Source organism: Varanus komodoensis, unplaced genomic scaffold, assembly GCF_004798865.1.
Source record: "Varanus komodoensis strain SLA01 unplaced genomic scaffold, ASM479886v1 scaffold17, whole genome shotgun sequence".
In the NCBI taxonomy this organism is placed as follows: domain Eukaryota; kingdom Metazoa; phylum Chordata; class Lepidosauria; order Squamata; family Varanidae; genus Varanus; species Varanus komodoensis.
In genome coordinates, this window is record NW_025335505.1 from 8,936,399 (window position 1) to 8,959,037 (window position 22,639).

The window sequence follows — 22,639 nt, forward strand, 5'->3', positions numbered from 1 at the left end:
ATGCACTTACAACATCTAAATTTAGATGTTGTAAGTGCATCTAAATTAGCTTCCAAGAGAGATTATTTGCTATGAATGAGAAAAGGCATCAAAGGCAACTTCAGTCTTGCATGGAGATGGTCACCTATTATTGTCTTGTCCTATTCTGCCCGCAGGGAGCTTTTTATCTCACATGGGATTTAGGTAGCCATTTGGTAGATGGTTGAGTCGGATTTTTTCTGTATTTGTTATCAGAATATGTTTCAAAACAGAGTGATGTTGGCATCTGGTCAGCATAAGCCTATCTAAATTTTCACTTTTTGTCTAATTTGAGACCAGAAATCCACTGTGTGATGAAATACCTAGCTGAAGTACCTTTCAAAAATAGAGAACACTTCAAAATATGCATAACAAGCATTTAAAAATAACCAGACTCAAATCTTACTTTACTTCATTTTTAAATAGAGCTCAGATTTTGGTGAATCTACATACAATATATTATATGTTATATTCACCAATTAGCTTGCTATCACATATGCATATCTTTCTTCTATATTCTTTGGATTCGTAGAGGAAGAATAAAAAAAAGAAAGCAACCAAAGAACAAGCATATTTTGCCAAATAAATTGCACCTTATGTCATAAAACATGAAGATGTTGCCTTTCTCAAATTCCCACTTCATTTATTCAGGATAAACTAACCATATTCCTTTGTCATTACAAAAATGTCACGTCAGAGGATCAATCAACACTCCTTCATTTTTATTCAAATTAAATTTACGAGGAATCCAACTAGCATCTCACACATCTTGAGCCATCCTGGAGAGAACACCCTCCTTCACAGGCTGTCTCCTTCAACTGTGTACAATGCATCTCAGCATCCAACCCAATACAAAGAGGGCCTCTTGGAGAGGCTGCCATGGGGACTGGCTGAAACATGGCAAACAGGGCAGGGGAGAGATTCCCGTAAACACTGGCAAAAGCATGCCAAACACGATCTTTGGAACAAGGCATTCTGGGGACACAAGGATTTCTCCCCTCTTCTATTTCTCTTTCATGATGTAAAATACACAAAACTAAAAGAAAAAGCATGGCGCTTGTTCAGCTAGTTCCCCCCCTCTTAATTCATCTGCTAAAAGTCAATTCCAAAAGGAAATTAAAAATTAGTGGTGTGGGAGTAACTGCATATAGTCGACATCTCAGGCTGGGAAATTGTTGCCTTCATTGGCATAAACTATTAATGTCCATGTTAAAAGTTCATTAGAAGAGGTCACTTCTACTCAATTCCAAATGTGGTCTCTTTACTTTTTAAAAATACAGTTCACCAATCTTTTATGGCGCCTGACCTTCATTGCACTTACATGTTACCCTTCTCAGGCCATCAAAAATCAGTGTAACTTTCTACTACAGAATTATGATTCTAATTTTATAGCCTCAAAATGCACCTCTGGAAATATACAGGGATTTCCAATGACTTCATATCTTCCTTGTGGATATTAGCACTTTTATGCACATCTGCATTGCTTTGACACATCTGAGCATTTCTGGTTCCCGAAGGATCTAGTCTGGCCTTAGGTGGCCATACCAAAGAGATGAGACCTGTCAAAAATATTCAAAAAGTTCAAGTTCTCCTCTATGGTCCTGCTGAAAACCCTTTTATTTTCCAACATTCCAGCTGTTCGGGATTCAGGAGTGAACAGAAATCTCCTTGACCAATCAGCCAAATCCAGGAGTAGATGCACATCAAGTGGTCACGAACAGTCATGTAAATGAGAAAATGGTTGGAGATGCATATTCAAATGCACACCTTTTTCAAAATTGCACAGTGCAGAAAGTCCGCCTCTTCACTCAGATGCATATTTGGAAGTGCATTCGAAATGTACTTCTGCATTAGACCCAGAGACTCTTTATTTAATGTGCAATTATTAAAATGTATAGCCTGGCCATTCAAGTATGTATGTATGTATGTATGTATGTATTTATTTATTTAGGAAGCTTCTATGCCGCCCCATTCACCGAAGCCTCGGGGCGGCCCACAACAATAAATAACAACATAATAACAATATAAAAACAATATAATTGGAGACGTCCTAGCCAGGACGTCCAGTATTCATCCATAAAGCAGCTAACCAAATCCTTACACTATGCTAACAGATTAGAACTGATCAAACCCCGTTGAAATATAACTCCCACAGTTAACGAAGTCGCAGGAATCAGCAGAACAGTCAGAAAAGGCAGGAGGATGTGAATGTCTACCCCAAACAGTCCACTGAAAAAGAACCGCTTTCACCTGGGACTTGGAAGATCTAAGCCAGCAGGAATGGGCCTCTTCACCTAGTGAAGCAAGCAACATGCATGCATCTTTTATATGTGCAGGTCCCCTTAGCTGGTTAGTGGATATAATATTACCACTGCTTTTTAATATACAAACTGGTACATGGCTAAATGGAAGTTTTTGTTGCCATGGAAGATTCCAGGTTAAGATGCATGGAGACTGCCCTCTGGAAATCAGCAACACTGCTCTTGTTTTCTTACAGCATTAAATGACGTTGTGCTATATTATAGTTTAGCTCCTATACCAGCCTGGGGTTGCACATCATGCACAACAACCTAGGAACAAGCTGGCTGTAGTTTGGGGAGTAAAAAGGCATGGAGGAGCTAGCACACTTTTTCTCGCACACGCATCTCTGGCAGCCCTTGGTTTGTTTAACCCACAGCCTGTCATTATATGCAGAAAACTGTTCTTGAGTCCTGGCATTGTTTTCAATCATCCCTCCCACTGAAGTCTGAAATCAGGTATGATGCTTTCTTATTTGGCAAGGGATGATGCTCACCGGTTGATTGGTATCCTAGGATGGAGAATGGGACCCAAATGGAAAATTTATATAGACTTTATTTAGCCTTCCAAATAAGTGTGTGTTCAACTTGCAAAACCTTTACACACATTTGAAATCAAAACATAATCACATTTTGTCATGATCAGTAGTTTTGCACAAACACTTAATGTACAACCTTTAAAATTTCTAATTTGGTTTTGCCTCTGACCAGGATTTACTACTGCAAATTCTTCCTTGCTTTGGCTACCATGTAGCACTGAATAAGCTATAATAATCTGTAGAATAAACTATAATAATTTTCATAGCCTTGAACTGCTTTGGGAGCCAATAAAAATAGAACAAATAAGAAAAATCTCATGGAATTTTCAGCTATGCCCAGAACACTCTAACTTGGCTATGTATTGCAGCAGCAAAAATGCATTCCCATCCAACATGAAGAATTTGCTTCTGTTAGAAGTCAGTGGCTTGAGAGTTCAAAAGCCCAAATCATTTAGATAAATTGGAGTCCTATTAAGACAGGTGTACACTGAGAAATGTAATCTGGTCATTGGAATAGTTGAATTCTACAACTGTAAAACTGGTCCCCAAATTAACTCATTTTTAAACATCTTCACTCAAGGTATTCTAGTTTGTTCAGTATGTGGTATTCCATTCTACCCATACTGCCTATTTGGTTGCACTGCCCCCATTTCTTCTGGGTCCCCACCCCCTAACCCCTGAGCCTGTGCCTCTCAGCAGCATCCAGCCACTTTATGTTGCCAGATGCAGCTTTTATCCTGAAACGGCCTCAGACGCAGAATTTCACAGGCAACCGGGGGGGGGGGGTATGGAAACAGCCAACATTGCTTTCCATTTGCAACCTCCTGTGTTTTCTAACAGTGCACAAAGTTCAACAGAAAACAACAGCTGGCTGTTGATACCTTTGCATTTTAATTACAGCACACCCATTAATTGCCCTGCCTATGATACAATTCAGTGCTGTAAATCCCATTTTTAAAAAGTGTATTCTTGAAACACACAATTGTTATTTGGTCCCTACTCTTAGATCAGCAAACACATCCATGACTGGAAAGGATAACTCAACGTTTCAATCCTGGCTTTCTGAACTGAGGTTAACCTGACTTCTACTCCAGCAAAATACAAGAAGGAACAATAAATTATGTGGCTTGTTTGTTTTTAAGTCCTGTTTAAAGTAACTAGAAAGTATATATCACTTGATTTTTATTATGGTCTAGTTAAGTCACTGCTTGATAGTCATTCTAGGGCTAATTCAAAATCCCTTGGAGGTGAGGGAAAGGTTCACACTGAATGGTTTGCTTGTCCCGCTGAGTTACCCTGACAATAAACTGGGGTGGGTTCTTTGTTCACCCAACTTTGTTAACTGTGCTGGAAAGATGATCCAGTTTGTTGAGTGCTCTGCCCTTCCTTCCCACCTGGTCATCCAGGAGGCTGCCCTTCATGGCAGGACATGCCTTGTCTCCTCTTCCCTGTTCAGACTGCTACCCCTTGTTCAGCATCATTTTTTAACTACAAAAAAGCACCATTAGAGCCCGATGTTCACTACTCAAAAAAGGCAAACTATACTTTTTTGTTGGACATATTTTCTTGTTCATTTCACCTGGACAGACAAGGAGAGACGACATACAGGCTAAAATTTTCTCCGAGGCCTAGTATCTAGCTGCCAGTGGGAAAGTACAGGCGAAAGGAGAGGGAAGCCAAAGAAGGTGCACAAACAGTGGAAGGGACGCTATCACCCCTTGGCAGTATAATCCTTGCAACTGTAAGGACTGAACTGACACTTCCCAGTGTCTTTCTACCTTTTCATCTTTTTCCTGCCACTCCAGAAATGGGAAATATTAAACTCCTTTTTTTTGGAGCAGTTACAGCATCTGAGCATTATTTACAGCCTCCATTTATTTCCCAGTATTCAAGATGGTGCCAATTTCTTCCTCATTTACTTCCCAGTCGCATACATTCCCAAGTTTTTAAAAACTTTCAAGCAACCTCAGTAACCATAGTAGTTAAGTGCTCCAAAAAGCACTTTCACTGTTCTTTGCTCTTCAGCTGACAGCAAGGTGCTTCATTGCTGGAAATGATATGCAGATTAGCTTAACCTAAATCACAAAGTTATTGCGAAGATACCACAGAGGAGGACAGGATTTTAAAAATGGTTATAAATAGGATGCCACAGTAATAGTAGATGCAGTCTCAGCTTGTTGCCCCTTTGATAGTTGAAGCAGACTAAGAAATTGACTGAGGGAATGGCTTTCAGGGCACATTCCTGAACTGCTGAAGTGCTAACAGAAAAAAGTGCAATTTTCAGGGGTAAGGGAAGAAAATCTGATTCTAACTGCACTTCTTTGAGGTTCCCAACAAAAATGAAAAACTGAGGAGGTTGCCATTTCAGCACTGGCAGAATAGCAATCCTTGGGGAGATCATAACAGCGATCAGCAGGGGTGGGGGATGCCTCTCTTGCCAGGCAGATGAGTAGCCCTTCTCAACGACTCATGAATAAGGTCACCCTGCTACATTTGGATCATACGACAATCCATTACGGGTATGAACAATCCTAAAACAATCCATGGGTTCTCTTGTTCATGAAAAATAAGCCCCCCTGCAGAAACTGCTGGGTTCAGATAACACAAGAATCCACCATCGCTGGCCGGACATGGTGGCCTGTTGTCATTGATCTAGATAATAAACTAAATTATCAAGAACCAGAACTTTTCAGGGAAAGCTACAAGAGACAGAAGAGAGTTTTCCATCATTGGTACAAAGCAGCATTTCAGGTTGTCTGCTTTTCATCTTCATTCAAACCAGTTTTAAAAGTAAAAGCAGTTTCCTCATTTTTCTGGAACTTTCAGTGAAGTTTTTCAGAGCACTTCCATTTTGCACATACTTTTTCCTAGCCTAGGAAGGACTTCAGCCTCTTTTTCATTTTTTATCCTGTAGCTTTATTGAATAGTATGTCATCTTGTGAACCAGACAGTTGTAGGTCCCAGATGTAGATTGTTGAAGACATTTGCTTTTCCTACATTCTAATAGAGATAAAATACAAAACTTTGCATAGAAACCAACTGAAGTTAAGTTACATGCATTAAATAAGCAGAATTTTTGCCCATATGTACAAGCAAAAATTCTAGTACAACGCAGTCTTGTACAACGCATGGGCCTGATGGGCCCTTGCCCATGGGCCCCATACTAATCTGTGTATGTTAACGCTTGGAAAATTGGAAAACTTCCAAAATTGACAGTAGTTGTCGTTGTCGTAGGGGCCCCAGTACACTGCTTTGCCCAGGCCCCATAATGCTGTTGAGACGGCCCTGAAAAGGTGCAGTGTAAGATCAACTGCAGATCTGTTGTGCGTTTATATTCTCCTTTTCATTTCCCTTTCTGTCTTTCTTGAAGATACGTTTCACACTTAAACCAGTTTAATAACAATCCCTTCTCCTCAGTGAACAGTGACAGCTGCAATTCTGTATAGGTTGGAGAGGCTAAGAACTGCTAATAGAAAATTCTCAGTGCTCTCACCAAACCACACTTCCCAAGTTTCTCGGTGGAAAGCCATGGCAGTTTAATGAATATAAAATGCTGTTCAGCCATCTCTCTCATACCTAAGGGACACTAATCCAATCTCTCTAGTCAGACTGTTCAAAGTTGTGATTTCCCAGCTTGGGCTATTGGTGTCCAGGTTCATTCCACCCATGTTCAGCACAGTATTTATTAATTTACTTACATACTTATCTGATTTATAGAGCACTCTTCAGTGCAAGAGTCCCAAGCACTGCATACTTTGAAATAGTAAGAAGTACAGCAAAACTCCAAAGAGGGCCAGTGTGGTTAAGGTACAGGACTGAGACTCAGGTGATCTGGGTTTTAGTTCCTGCTCAGCCATGGAGCTCACTGGATGCCGCCGGGCCAGTCACAGGCTCTTAGCCCAACTACCTCACAGGATTGTTGTTGTGAGGATAAGACTGAGAGGATGAGAAATATGTAAGCTGCCTTGAGTTCCTCAAAAGGAAAAAAGGCAGGGTACAAATATAAGTAAATAAACACAAATACTAAAGGTACAGGAGGAGCAGCCATAAGAATCAATAAAACCTACTATAGCTATGAAGGCAAATGTAAATACCATTCTTCAGATATGCTGAGACAGTCAGTGTAAATGAAATGTCAAACACAGACATCAACAAAACCAAAGCACTGGTGCCAGGAGAGCTTCTCTGGGGAAGGCATTCTGAATAGCTGGCACCACAATAACAAAACCTATCTCCAGCCTCCCGAGTGCCAGTGGGGTTAGGATGCCAGGAAGAAAACTTCCAGGAATGCAAGACTGGGGTAGGTTCATTTGGGAAAGGGGAGTCCTTCAAGTAGTCAGGCCCTATGTTAGCTGGGGATTAAAGGTGAGGGACAGCACTTTGAATTGTGTGCAGCAATGGACTGGCAGACACTGCTGAGATGGGTTCACAAAAACTGGCCTCGGTGATGATCCTAGTGCCTACATTTTGTTCTAAGGGTACTTTCAGATGAGGCTTTCATTGAACAATCACCCTGCCTCATTCACAGAATTTTATAAGATGTCCATATAATGGTATCTTGCCAAGCAGTTGTCTCCATTTTGAAAGTGCCATCAAAGCAGGAGCAGAACCACTGAACAGCGGTGTCTCAAATCCAGATATCCCATCTGGAAGGATGCAGTTGTGTATGATGGAACAGAAAACCTGGTGCCCACTAGGTTCCGGACTACAGATTTCACCAGCCCTAGCTAGCATGCCTAATGGTCTGCAACTGTGGGAGTTGCAGTCCAAAACATCTAGATGGCACAGGATTGCCTATCATTCATCTATGATAGCAGAGCTATCGAGAGACTTGGAACAACTATCAAGATCATGTTCATCTTATACTTTTCACGGAAAAGCAATCCCATCTGTGTGCCAAATCTAGGCCCGAATTCAGATTAGTATGGATCCTAATTAAACTTTTCGGCTAAGTGTGACTAGAATGGTGTAGAAAGCTTTAACTGAAGCAATTTGCCCAAAAACTAGATATCTGCAAACAACCAATTCCTGCAAGACATTTTGAGTCCAAAGTGTGGTCCATCAAAATGACAGGGCCATTAATCACTCCTGTATACAAATGGTCAATCCCTTTCTGCTAGCTACAGAAAACCATGAAGTGGCGAAGTTTAAACAAGCAAGTGGCTGAACTAATTCCAGAAGCTGCTTGCCTACATCTTTAGGCTGGAACAAACAGCATGTTTTAAATGTCTGTGTTAGTAGCCCCACAGCCACGGAGCTTTCCACAGGTGTAGGGGGGCATTCTATGGCACTGGAAACTTGTTGCTCCCAGCAGAAAGTTATCTCTGTCACATCCTAAAGCCATCCAGGGAGCAATGTTCAGGAGTTAAGTGTGCACTGTTATAACAAAGGTCACTGACAAACAGTGGTTTCTCTTCCTGGGTTGTTTGTTGTTAAACCTTTTGTAAAGCTCAGTTTATACATCACAATCCAGAACCCAATAACCCAGGGGTTATATAAACCAAGGACTGGTACTATGAAGGAACCAAGCCATTGTGTGGAACCAGTGAATTGGCCAGAAAGATAGATGCTCTTGAAAAATCATGGCATCTGTAATCTCGGCAATGGGGTGTTTTTCAGAATGTGGTGCTTTCACGGGACGTTTGTGATGGATCATGGTTCTATTAATTAAAACATACAAATTAAACAGAAATCTAAAATTATTTGCAGAAAATCATCAAATGAATCTCTCAGGGAAAGTGGTTCCACACTATACAAGAGTAGCAACAACAAACCTTATTTTCTTTAGTCCTGCTCATACTTGGCAAGTTATTTAAGAGAGTTATTTTGCTTTGCACTAAAGATACAATGGAACATAAAAGAAGAAAAAAAGGAAAACAGAAAAAAAGCATCTGAAGTTTAAAGATTGAACATAAAAGAGTGCTGTGAAAACACAGGTCAGTATAAATACAGCCCCATGAAACTGCATAATAATTGGCAAAACAAATACCAAGCCACATCCCACCAGTAAAAGTGGAAGCTGTAAAAATGAAGCTGTAAATGTCAGACAAAGCCTTCTATGTTAATTTGAGGTGTGTATATTCCAATACAATAGAAATTAGTCCTATAAAAATACCATTTACATCTAATTTGTGGCTCATTCTCTGAAGCCAACAGTGCAACAAATGTCTATACTAAAACTTCTAAAGATAAGAGTACATTAAGGTAAGGTAAATTTCACACGTTTAGCAGCAGGAATTGCAGATGCCGTAAGCACTGGCATTTCTGAATCGGCACTTAAAATATAACAAGCTACTTGTGGGTCTTGGTTATCGTCAGAGCCTTGTTTTCATTTTAGAGCATGACAACTGAGGAGGCCACTGGGAAAATCTCCACCAAATATTTAAATTAGCATAAGAGTTACTCCCTCTCTACAAGGAACCCTAGTAAATCTATAGTTCTGTGAGGGAAGCTAGTAAAGATTGACCAGTATCCTCACTAAGCTACAACTTCCAAAATTCTTTGCAGGAAAGCCATGACAATTAAAGGTAGCATATAGACCAAATATAAAATGATAGCGTAAGTGCCCTTTGTGTCATTGTTCCAGCCACTTTATTTTGAGGGGACCATCAGATGCATGACTGACTTTTGCATTTGCAGAGTTATTTCAAATTAGACCAGAGTTATTCTGCTCTGTTCTTGTTCACATTAAGTGGATTGAAATACATTTTGCACCACAAGTCTTAACATTTCAACAACTCTGTTATATTGTAGGATTCGCTCCATCTCTTGGCTAAACTGAAGAGTAGGTGTATCAATATGCACAAATGTGACACGCACATTTACTCATTGCTCTCTGGAACACTACTGTCTGAATAAATCAAGGCATCTTACTTTTCTCACATGAAGCGGGGCAGGGGGAAGCATACTGTCTGCTAAGAAAAGGCAAAATAAAATGAAAACCCACGAGACACATAATGGCTTACTGGCAGATGTTTCAAAACTTGTGTAGATTGTTGAAAACGTGTCTAGGTTTCCCTTCACCATTTAATTTCCTGGCAAAATGTTTAAACTCACTTTCAAACTGCATGTCAACATAGCAGGCTTCCTGTTGCAAATGATTTTATGGAAATACTGCACTGGGTTTTTTGCCAATTTTGTATAAATTAAACCAGGCAAAATGGAAATACTTCAGCTGGATAGGTGGGGACTGCACATGGTGCCTTTGTTTATCGAGAGAGTACAAGTATAAAAATAGACATTAGAATATTGTGAGCAACATGTCATTCGGGCTCTCTGTGCAGTGGAAAGAACATTAAGGGTGTGCCTAAAATAAGATCAATGACTGCCTAAGAAAAACAACTTATCTTAGAGGTAAAATGAAAATTGTTCCCCAATTTTAAGCAAATAAACTGGTATCTCCTAGGTGATCCTGCCCCACTTAAAAAAAATGTAAAAACATCCTTTAAAGATTAATGCGTAATTTACTTTGTTTGTAATGCTTATTTATTGGTCTGGTCAGTAAGAAAGAGGAAATACATTGCTCTATTGCAGAGTTATTACTTTATCTCCCATTTCATCCTGCATGAATCTTAAAGGATTATTTATTTGCTCAATCCTCTAACCTTTCTCACACATGCAAAAAGTCAAATGGTGAGTTATAATTTATCATATGTCTTGTACATGCATTTCAGGGTCACACCCTGGTTCCATAACCAAGTTAGGCCGCTTACCTGTAACTATTGTTCTTTGAGCGGTCATCTGTACATTCCCACATGTGGGCTCTGTGCCTGCATGAAGCCTCGTGCTGGAAAGATTTCCAAAGGATTCATCCTGGCAGAAAACCCTCCCTTCCCTCCTCCTGGTATATCTTGGAGTGGTTCCCATGCTTTTCTCCAGTTCTCCAGACTGGCATTGTGGCCTCAAAACCAGACGGGGAGGCTGGTGAGTGGCTGACCCCGTACCACATGGATATGGGCCCAAATGAAGGTATGCTACTGAAGCTGTCGACGCCAATGCGGGGTCAGTGGGCAGGTTGTGTGAATGCACAGATCCGGAGAAGGAAGAAAGCAGAAAAGATAAAGAGGGATGAGGCAAAATCTTATGATAAGTTTTTTTAAAAAAAAATTGGGAAAGGAGTAAGTAGGAATAAAAGTTGGAAAGAGAAATTGAGGGGGTAGTGAAAAGCTAGGAATGAATACAAACATGAGACAATAAAACATTTATTCCAGAGAGACAATAAAAACATTTATTCCAGGATGTAGGGCTGCTTCAAATACTAAGGACCTGCCACGTCACAAGTCTTCTCATGTGACTGTGCTACCACAAATTTGGGTGAGGGGTTTGTTTGGAAGAATCTCAAAACCAGGACCCCAGGAGAGGCTTAGCCTCCATACAAGCTTGTGTACCACTGAGGTTGGTGGGACAGGAATGCCCTCAAGCCGTATCCTACCATACCTGAAAATGTTACAAAAAAAAAGATACAAGCTGGAAAGAACCAACAGGTCTGAAGTTTCTCAGTGGGCAAAACTATCCAGAACCATAGAACAAGTGGGACTGATTTCTAACCCTTTAGCCCAGCCTTCTCCAACCTGGTACACTCAATATTTCAAACTACAACCCCACCATCCTCCTAGCCATTCCCTAAGCTGGTTGTGGCCGATGTGAGTTGTAGTCCAAAAAATCTGGAGAACACAACATTGGGGAAGGCTGCTTTCGTTAAAGCGGCAAAGTACCTGCAGCAGCTCCAGACCATGCCCTCACAGATCTTACAATGAGCAGAAAGAAATAAACTAATATACACATTTCCATTGCCCAAGGCAACTGGATTTCCACCCAGAGTCTGCCCTAAGTAACTTGACAAGAAATTATACTGAGTATATCCTCTTAGAGAGCATATTGCTTAGCTGGGTTTTTGAACAGAAAAGTCTGGCTCATGCATCTTCTTGTAGACCTGACAACCTAAAAACTGGGGGGGGGGGGGGGGGAGGTGCAGTCTTTTTCTTTTTCAAAGGTATATATTCTGAAAAAGTGCCCAACTGGTATTCCTGAGAGGCAGTGTGGCATAATGGTTAGTGTTGGACGGGACCCTGGGAGATCAGGGTTCTAACCTCACCTGGCCATGAACCTCATTTGGTGACTTTGGAGCAGTAACTCCTTTTCAGCCTAACCTATCTCACAAGGCTGCTGTGAGGTCAACATGAAAGATGACTGTGTAAGCCACTCTGGGTTCATCATAACAGGAAGAAAGGTAGGAGATAAATGGAATGTAGTAATAACAAGTATTTTGTTTCACACAAGCACTATGAGGGTAGCCTCAGAAGCTCTTGTTTTGCCTTGTTTATTTGATCATAAAGCTATTCATAGAAGAACTTCTCTTCACTCTTCTTCGAATCAGAAATGCTGATAGATTTCATCATCATTTTATTATTTTACTTCTGAAAAAGGCAACTATGATCAAAATACATGATTATCTTGGAAAGAATTGTACTGGAAAATCCGTAACGGTAAAAAGCATCTGGTTAGACATGCTCTTCCCTTGCTTGTGATAAAGAAGAGAGTGGAGAGAATTCGTAAGCATCTAACTCATGATAATGAATTGTGGGAGGAGGACATCAGCTGATTAAGGCAAGGATGGCTTTAATATTTAAGTCTGGAACATACAGAAAGAAGAAACTGGAATGATTCCATTAAAAACCCCAAAAAAGGGATAAATAGACATTTTATGTATAAAACATACTGCCACAAACAGTACGGCAATATTGACATTTTTATTAAATTTAGGTTTCTTGTAATTCAAACTATTTTTTCAAGTGACAACTTTTGCCATGTAAATACCACAGCCAAATCCAGTGGAAATAATGCCATATAACCCTACATTTTCTCACTCTTAATTGCCCTTTGGTATCACTAGTCTTAAAAGATTTTAAGACAGCTCATTCTGGTTTGATGTTTTGATGGAAAACATAACCATGTATGCAGCTTAAGGTCCCTTTCCCTTAACGTATGAATAATTTTGCAAGGTACAGCTGCCCATTTTAATAGTCTTCCATCAGCAGTTGTGAAGGAACATTGTATAAAAGTGCCATCCAATTTCAAACGGTGTCCTTGTCATTCAGGACAGTTGAAACAGTGTCTCATGGTTTTTGTTTTGCATTGTAATGTTTACACTTATCTTAGGGTCCACTGTATAAACCCTGCTACTTATTTTGCTGCCTGGAAAGACAAGTATATTTTATATTTCACACCTGTTGGCTGGCATATGTAAAGCTGAAACAGAACTGATGAGGTCACAAGTATGGGCTGTTAGTAAAAGTTATTGGGAAAGAAATGGTATAGGTCCTGGTTTCTTCTGCCGTGCATGTGTATATTTTAATGCACAATCCTATGGCCTCTTAACATCATCCAGGAGAGCTAAGGATTTTTCAGGCAAGCCCCATGTCCCCACCCCCACAGCTGGTATGGAAAGAACCATTCTGGACACTTCTCCAAAATCATAACTGAGTCTTGGAGAGGGGGAAAAAGAGACATATCAGGGTGGCAAGTGCCACTGCTACATCTTGTTCCATGTAGAGGATTCATGTAAGCCTCCAAATTCAGAGGCCTGGATCCAAGCAAGTGCAGGGGCCATAAGATTGCACACTTAGTGTATCCTGATACTCCATTTTCGTGGTATAATCTGCTTTCTTATTTTACATACCCCACAATCCTGTTCTGTTGTGTTAACAATTGGTTTAATGATACTTGTTTTACTGATAGTTTTAATAATAATCAATGGTTGTAATAATAGATGTTTCAACAATAATTGTTTTATGGAAACAATTTGTGGAAAGATCTACGGACCAAATATTAGCAGTGTATTATACCACTTCTTGCTAAGGTCAGTGAGAAATGTTTCCTTAAATAAAACTACCATTTGACCTGGTGCTCCCAAAACTACACATTCAAATTCTATGAACTGCCTTCCCCACTCATAAAAGTGATCAAATAATGTCGAGTTGACCACACTGGATTTTGCTTTTCATTCCAGAAGCTCAGAAATGTTGTTGCCTTGGTTTCATTTAGTCTGACTCTCAGACATCCTTTTACTTATCCAGCTTTTTAAGCAGCAAGATTGCAACCAGCAATGCATAAAAAGTAGGATGTAATCAATAGCTGCTTTCTAAATGATGAGGAAAATTTATGATTTCCAAGCACAGTTGTATCCAAAGACTACAGCCCACGATAAATTCACCTGGACAAAGAAAAGAAATACAGAACACCGCAGCTGACATTTCCTTCTAAATTTCATCATGGCTTTATGCCAATTAATTGGCTAAAAGAAGGAACAAGTTTTGTGTGTCTGTGTTACATTTTGTTTTTAAATGCATTCATATAACCTCCACTTTCAAGTTGCTTTGTTGTTGTTAATTCATGTTGCATAGCTGTTGCATCAAATTCTAGTACTACACAAAACCTCACCCAATTTCTTTTGCACTATGTTAACTCTAGATCTCCCTGTGACTTGGAAGCTGATTTTTGTTTCTGTTGCATCCAGTGACAGGACTAGTTCAAAGGTCTGTTTTTAAAGCAGAAAACAGAGCACCCACTTCACTTGATGCTGGAAGAGAATGCTACAAATCTTGTACTGCACTCACTGGGGCAGTTTAGCTTAAAGCTGGAGCTGGTGCATTTTGTAAGGCAGCCCAGTTAAAACTAATAAGTAACTTTTAAAGCTTGTTGTTTGAATAACAACAATGAAGGGTGGGGGCAGTTCTCTTAAAAGCCTTTTTGTTCACTAACTTACATATGGATTTTCAACACCAAAGGCATGTTTTCTCCTTTGGCTCAGCCGCTTGTAATAAAATACTGAAAATTTCAATTTCCAGTTGAAGAAGTAATGGTTCTGCCATTAACAGCCAAGCACTATTCATAAGAAAAGTACAGTCAACAGAAGGACTTTTACAGATGAGCATGCTGTAGTGATACATTATAATTGTAAGGGTGCAATTCTATGCATGTATAGACAAGAAACAGTTCTACAGCTCCAAGCATCTGTCTAAACATGCATAGGTTTGTACCCTAAAAACTTTTAAAATCTTTTCGCATTTAACCAACATGCTGACTGAGTGCATTAGTCTAGTCAAGCTATTTGATTTTTCTATAAATCTGTTTATCATAATGCAATAAGGATGGCTGACTTGCCTTAAATTATATCCCAAATCAGAGGTGAGAAACTTTTCAGAAGATCTAATGGCAGTAAAATTATTCTCAAGGGAACAATTATTTTGGAAATGTCTCGGCTAGTAATTTCATCACCTAAATTATACCCACAACGGCAGGTAGTAAGGAGGAAAGAAGCTTTGATCAGAACCTGACTGTAAACAGGCTTTTGAAATGGCTTGAATTAAATTGTTTCAGCCTTACTAGTCTGTTGATTACTAATTCTGAATAGGTAGATTTCTAATAATTTATTTTGTCAGATCTGCAACCTGAAAACTCCTTTTAAACCTTCTGACATGGACACTGAGGTGTGAAAAAGAAGACAGGACTTTGCTACAATTGCTAAATAGTAACTGAGAGATAATGGGAACCCACCACCTTACCAGCAGTGATCAAGACAGCAACGGAGACAGGGAGAGGCTGGGTCAGGACTGTGCAAACACATCTGCTCCATGGCCAGCAGCCTGCTGAAGTTAGCAACCTGCAGCTGAGCAGAACAATACCGCCTGGGGCAACTATTGTAGTAAATCTGCATGCTGAGGAACCCAGCCTTCAACACCAATTCTCAGTACCTTCTAGTAAAGATGTGAGTAGAGATGCCTCAGTATTACCTTTTCCCCACAATACCCTGGTCACATAAGCAGATTCAGAATTGAGGGAAGCACCCATTTTGCTAACTTGGCAATCCTATTTCTCTCTGCTTGGGTACTTACTTGTATACTTGGCTAAATTTTAAAACATGGGTGAGCAACCTGTGGCCCTTTAGGTGTTTTGACCTACAACTTCCATCATTGGCTATCTGGTTAGGGCTGATGGGAGCGGCAGCTAAAAGTATCCAGAGGGGCACCAGTTATCTGCCATTAAAAAAAATAAAGGCACATTAAAGTATATTTTAACTTCAAGATTCTCTGTTTCAAACTGACGAACCACAAAAGCCAGGTATGTTTTACATAAAGAAACAGTAGGAAGTCAAGAAACAAGGGTAAGGGGAGTAACCATAGTCCACTGAGATTCTTTCTTCCGCTTGAGGCTTCCTGTCAACTTGAGTTCGGGCCTTGGAATGTCTTTACCTTGCACTGGGCCATGGAAACGGATTAGGAACCTTGCTGATGTACCCTTCGCCCCACTGCCCAGCAGCCTCCCTGAGCTGACAGGTGATCCCTGCCCTGGTGTTGAGAACTCCCAGGCCGTTGGGTCCTGGGGAATCTCAGCTTCCATGTTGAGGCCGCCAAATCTGGGGCAGCTCAGGACATCATGGCAGCCATGACAACCATGGGGCTGTCTCAACATGTCACCAGCTCAACATATATAAAAGGTCACACTCTGGACCTGATTTTTCAATTGGGCAGAAGGCTAGTTATCTGATCAATTAGGGGCTAACATCTACCCCTTTGCCAGGGTCAGATCACCTCCTCTTGAGGTTTGGTCTAAGGGCCCCCTATTCCCTCTGCAAGGGTGGGGGACCTAGTAAGATGGTCCACTCCCAGAGGCTGATGGGCCCAGATGGACTCCAGAAGGCTCTAGGGGATTTTCCGACTGGCATGGTAAGCGCTCCCGTCAAAGCTCAGGTCACCCTGTGGAATATGGAGATGACCTGAGCAGCTGACACAATCACTTTCAAGGGCCCTCTTCCTCCCTGTAGAGCCTGACTGGTTCCTTGGTATATGCTGCAGCTGAGGACCATAAAGCTGTCACCCCAAAAGGGTGGGGGGAATGAGTAGCAGAGGTGGGAAGTTTCTTGAGAAACAAGGTAAGATGTATTCCACAATCCAGAAAACAGACACAAGCTTGTGGGTGCTGCAAGGAGACAAAGAAAATGGGGAGAGCCATAGCCTTTATACATCCAGCAATCACTGGATAACTCATTGTTCCCTGATTGGTCAGAGGATGCTGCGATTTGCACATGATCAGTTAGCGGCACTCCATGATCGGTCAGAAAATGCCACAGCTTGCACATGCTCAGTTAGCTCCATATAAGGCACGAGGGGATAGCAAGCGCTGTGATTGGTTCTCCTTGCTACAGAGGGATGGGCAGTTCTCAGGGTTCTCGGCTCACAAAGCACGACAGAAGACGGCTAGAGCTCAGGATGAGAACTCATAGCTTAGTGCTCATTATGGAACCTACTGTGTGGCAGTGAAGGAGGCAAGGAAGTACTTTATCGCTGCCAGTATCACATCCTCAGTGTCATTCAGCAGAACTTTTCCAGGTGGTTCAGGGCCTTTTACAACCTGACCCAAAGGGAGATTTGACTGAACACTTGGAGGTCCACTGGGACAAATTTGTACACTTTGAAGACAAAGACCTTTTCTGGGAGACAGATGTGGAAGTGCAACCCTGTTGTCCTCCTGAACTTCTCAGCAGCTTTCAATACCATTGACCATGATATCCTTCTGATATCCTTCTGGAGAGGTTGGTCGGATTGGAAGTTGGGGACACTGCTTTGCAGTGGTTCGGCTCCTATCTAGCTGACCATCTCCAGATGGTGGTGCTGGGGAACTACTGCTCTGCGCCATGGAGTTCTGCAGGGCTCTATTTTGTGCCCCATGTGCTTCAGCATCTACATGAAACCACTAGGAGAGGTCATCCAGAGGTCTGGCTGAAGTGTAATCACTACACTGGTGGCAATCAGCTCTACCTCTCCTTTTCATCTAATCCAGGTGAGGCAGTGGACCATTCTTAACCAGTGCCTGGGCTCAGTAATGGACCAGACGTAGGCCAATAAGCTGACGCTACATCCAGATAAGGCAGAGGTACTGCTAGTGGGAAGTTCATCTGTCCAGCTGGGGAATTTTCAACCTGTCATAGATGAGGTTGCACTCCCCTAAAGGACAAGGTTTGCAGCCTTGGATCCAGAGTTCTCACTTGTTCCTCAAGTGCACACAGTAGCCAGGACCACTTTTTACCAGCTTAGGCTGGTTTCTCAACTGCGTCCCTACCTGGATGACCGGAGCCTTGTTACTAGTAACCTTGCTCCTAGATTACGGTAATGCACTCTCCATGGGGCTGTGTTTGAAAATGGTCTGGATGCTGCAACTAGTCCAGAACAGATGGCATGCCTGCTAATGAGGATAGGCTTTTATGAACATATTGCACCAGTCTTTGCGGGCTACTTTGGTTGCCAGTTGCCATCCAGGCCTAATTCAAAGTGCTTACAACATAAAAGGCCGTAAAAGGCTTGGGGCCAGGATATCTGAGGGAACACCTATCTCCACACATCCTGGCCTGATCACCGAGATCTTCGTCAGAGACCCTTTTCTGAATCCTTCCTCACAACAAAGTACTGGGGAGATGGCTGGAAGAGCCTTTTCTGTAATAGTGCCCCGTTTCGGCAAGGGGCGGCATAGAAATGTTATCATCATCATCATCATCATCATCATCATCTGTGGAATACATTTCTAATAAAGATCTGCCAGGTGTCTTCTGTTTTTCTTCTGGATGCCAACTGAAAACATTCCTTTTCCCTATTTTGGTGAGTACATTGCATTAGTTTTATAATGGTTTATCATATTGGTTTTATTTCTGCTACTGCCATAGTTATGGGTCTATAAACAATTTCATTTAAAAGATTGCTTTAAACTGATTGCTTTTAAATGGTTTTATTATGAAGTGAATGTTTGGTTTTATTCTACTGATTTATCATCTATGGTTTATTTCGCATTGTTTTATTTGTTGTCACTGAATGCACGGTAAGCTGCCCAGAGAGTCTTACGGCTTTGGGGCGAGGGATACAAGTGAAATCAATAAAATAAATACATAAGGAACCACCTGATCTTGATTTAAAGGCATAAGAATGGCTTGATGCAGCCCTTTAACATCTCCCTCCCACAATGACCTTCAGGCAGATGTTTGTTTTGCTGACACACCACAACAGTAGGAAGGTTGTGGTGTTCCCTTTGGAACAAATCTGGAGGCTGCATCTTACAAAGTCCTGGTCTGAAGATCCGTCTTTGAGTCAAGGGCAGCCTGTTCATATGCAGCTCCAGAAAACCATGAGACTCATACCGATCATACATAGCAGCTAGCCATCTCATGAAGAGCTACTGTTTTTCATATCCAGCTAAGCTGCTGAGGGATACAGAGGGTGATAGAAGGGTTCCACTTTGCCCTGTGAGGATCCCCTCCCAAATGACGCAAGGGGTGGGTCTTGGCTTTAGTACTGCCCTAATTCATTGGGCTACGGGAGCAAATTTCTGCAGTTATAAAAGGACAGGTTGTCAGTAACCATATTACTTTCCTCCTGCTTAACCACAGCCTGACTCTATGCATATTTACTCAGAAAAAAGTCCCACAGAGTTCAGCAAAACCTGTAAATAGGAGAGGCATCATCTTTTGATCATTCAGGAGGCAAGTTAAACTAATTTATTACTCAAGCTTTTCATATTATTTAGTTTTATAATTTTATCACTTTCTGCAGCTACTTTGACTTTTAATTGCTTTGTTGTTTTTCACTCCACTGTTAGAAGCTTGAACTTGTTCTGCTTAGACTGTTGTTATTGTCATGTTCTTTTATATACAACTTTCAATATTTCTTAATAGAAAATTAGATTGTAAATGTTACAAACAAGATATGGAAGCACTGTTTATTTTAGCTACCAAACATACTAAATTCCACCTTGCATTGGGGAACACGGGGATTACTACCAAGTTACTATGCAAAGAATTTCACTTGTACTGCAATTATTCTTTATTAGTTTAGCAAACAACAGAAACATCTATAAGCAACATTTAAAGTCGGGTTTCTAATATCTAAATGTTTGGCTTATTTCAACCTCAATGCAAGAATTGTATTATTATTCCATATATATTCTAAAGAACAAACATCCACCAAATTATGTGATTTGTGCTACAGGGCACATCTGCATTACAAACAAAGTGGTTTACAGAAACAATATTTTGGCAGATACGGAGAATTCATTATTTATCTGAAGCTCTTTCATTTAGCTTCCATTTTTTTACTTTTGGGGGGAGTTATAATAGCTAAATTTTGTGTAGACACGTCCACTGCCTTTCAAAGCCAGTTTCTAGTGGATAACCACACCTCTGAACCTGTACTATGTGTCATGTCTTTGTTAATTGCTGACTTCCAGTTGGGCTAGCTCAAAGGTGAACAGAAGGTAGTTCTCCAGATGTTTTTGCCTTCAACTCCCAGAAGTCCCTGCCAGCCTGATCATTGGTCAAGAAAGCTGAGATTCAAAGCATCTAGAGCAGAGTTCCCCAACCTGGTGGTCCTCAGAGGCATCTGGACCACAAGTCCCAGAATTCCCATCCAGCAGAGCCACTGACTAGGAATTCTGGGTGTTGCGATCCAAAGTGTCTAGAAGGCACAAGACTGAGAAAGGCTGCTCTAGAGATCTCCTTTCTGCCCACCTCAGCTAGCCTAGTTTGGAACTAAAACAAGTGTTTTGAATATAACCTATCTTTCTGTCAGAGATGCACACTATCTGTACATACTACTACATGCATTCTGTTAAACATATTTAGCCTCCCAAACCTTTGGCTTTTTAAAAATTGACCTCTTTTTGGTAATGGTCTAAAACAATGGATTAGATCCAGACTAAGTTGCCTGAAGCAGTTAGTCATGTCAAGTCCCACTGGATGTTATGGGAACTGAGTGCAATTTAGTCTGGATTGCTCCCTAGATGTGAACCTTGTTGTCTGTTATGGAACATCTAGACTCGGAGAATCTCTCAAGGAGATTTACACATGTTGAGGAAGGGCTTGCTCTCACTGGGCAGGTTCATAGGATCACAGAGGCTTATGGTCACCTCCATACATGCTGGAAGCATGAGTATGGCTAACCTAAGCAGAATAACATGTCATGTTGTGCAAACTCAACAAAGGTGGCTTGTCACTGTGGTGAGTTCTGGGTATTTGTTACCCGCAACAAAGTCCAGGTGCACATGACATGACAAACCACACTGGTAATGGCAATTGTGTTATCCACTGCTCCACCCAGCATGTAACAGGCCAGTAGAGAGGCTAACTGCCTCTCTGTGATTGTGCACACCTGGTCAGTTGCACAGTACCTGCTTTGCAAGCAAGAAGTTCCCAGGTCCAGTCCCCAGCATCTCCAGGGTGCAGGTAAGACCCCTGTCCAAATCTCTGGGGAGACTCTTCCAGGTAGTGTTAGCAGATGAATATGGCTAGATAAACCAATGTTCTAAGGCAGGTAATGCACATTCCTATGATCCTATATAAGTGATGCATCGAATGTGTCCCCAAAATGAACACAAGTGAATTGAACATAATTTGTACTATTAATGGTAGTACTGACACTAGCACCAGTGTTGAAAATCAAGAACTCATTCATGTGGTCATTTAGAAAAGTGATCATGCTATATGCACTTTCGAGAGACAAATTAAAAAAGAAAAACTCGGATCATTACTGAAATCAAACAGCCAGAAGACAGTAAAAGTTCTAACCCATTACCAACATTTCTACTCACCAAGTATTTGCAAATGTTGTTCCTGTTGCAGAACTGAAGATGTATAACAGTCTACACCTCCATCCATAATATTCTTATAAATGGAATGAAAAACACTGTCTCAAAAGTGCCCTGAGAAATGTGTGTTGGGTTGCTAACAAGCTCAGCTCCATTGTCATGGTTATAGTCTTTATTACGGTTTGCTTACAGACCCCCAGAACCAGCATTTGCTGCATGAAGACAATAAATGAAGCATAAACTTTATTTTCCAATTAGTATGAGAAAAGATGTATAAACAATTCAGTTCATAGCTCACAAGCAACATCAAAAGTAGCTTCATTGCTCAAGTGTAGTGACTGGTTGATAACTGCAGGATGAAATGTTGCCCCAAATAACAGACATGCTCTGGCTGCATACTCTTTAACCAAGTTTCTCTTTACCCTCATGTTATTACATTATTTAGCCAAATTGCTTTGAGAAGCTGCTTGCATCAAGCCGGGAGTTATTGTTTTGTAAGAACATGCATGCCCTGTCACTACTACAAACAAAACACTTCTTGTATGGCAAAGGTTCATTGTCTGGTTAGCCTGAACCTGATATTCTCAATGTGCTTTGGGCTGAATTCATTGCAAACTTAGAAATACACAAGCATACACACCTTTGCCTGCTTTCTTTATACCTTCTGAAACAAAACCTCAGGCCTATTTCTTCCCTGCTATGTGCCAGTGCTACACTATTACAGTTCTAGTTATACTGACACACAGTTATCCTTTATTTATGCTGTTGTGCAGGAGCTGAAAGTACAGCTTACAACATTCCATGGATACCATCCAATGCCCACTGAAAGCTGAAATGTTCTTACCAAGTTCAATAAACTATGAATCACAGCCCATGTGCAAAAGGTACCATTAGATAACCTCAGTAAACCTTTAAACTTAATATACTCCATCTCTGAAACAAATTCCAAACCTATTATGCAATGAAGACTTTTCTATTTTCTTTATGGTGTAACTGTAGGACTTTCTTCTGTCTAAACATGGCTACATCTCCCGGCATTCCAGCTGGGGAATACTGGGAACTGTGGGAGTCTTTTCTGTTTAAATATGCCCAGGACTGCACTCTTGGTCATGAAAAAGGTTTCAACTGCATCACAGGATTGCTGGACCTCAGACCTTGTGT

General features: G+C 41.0%; 1 protein-coding gene across 3 annotated transcripts in view; it reads right to left on the reverse strand.

Moving 5' to 3' along the window:
• The window catches only part of BCL2 (BCL2 apoptosis regulator), a 135,728-nt gene that overhangs the window by 106,122 nt on the left and 6,967 nt on the right, over window positions 1–22,639 (reverse strand). The gene's annotated exons all lie outside the window — the stretch shown is intronic.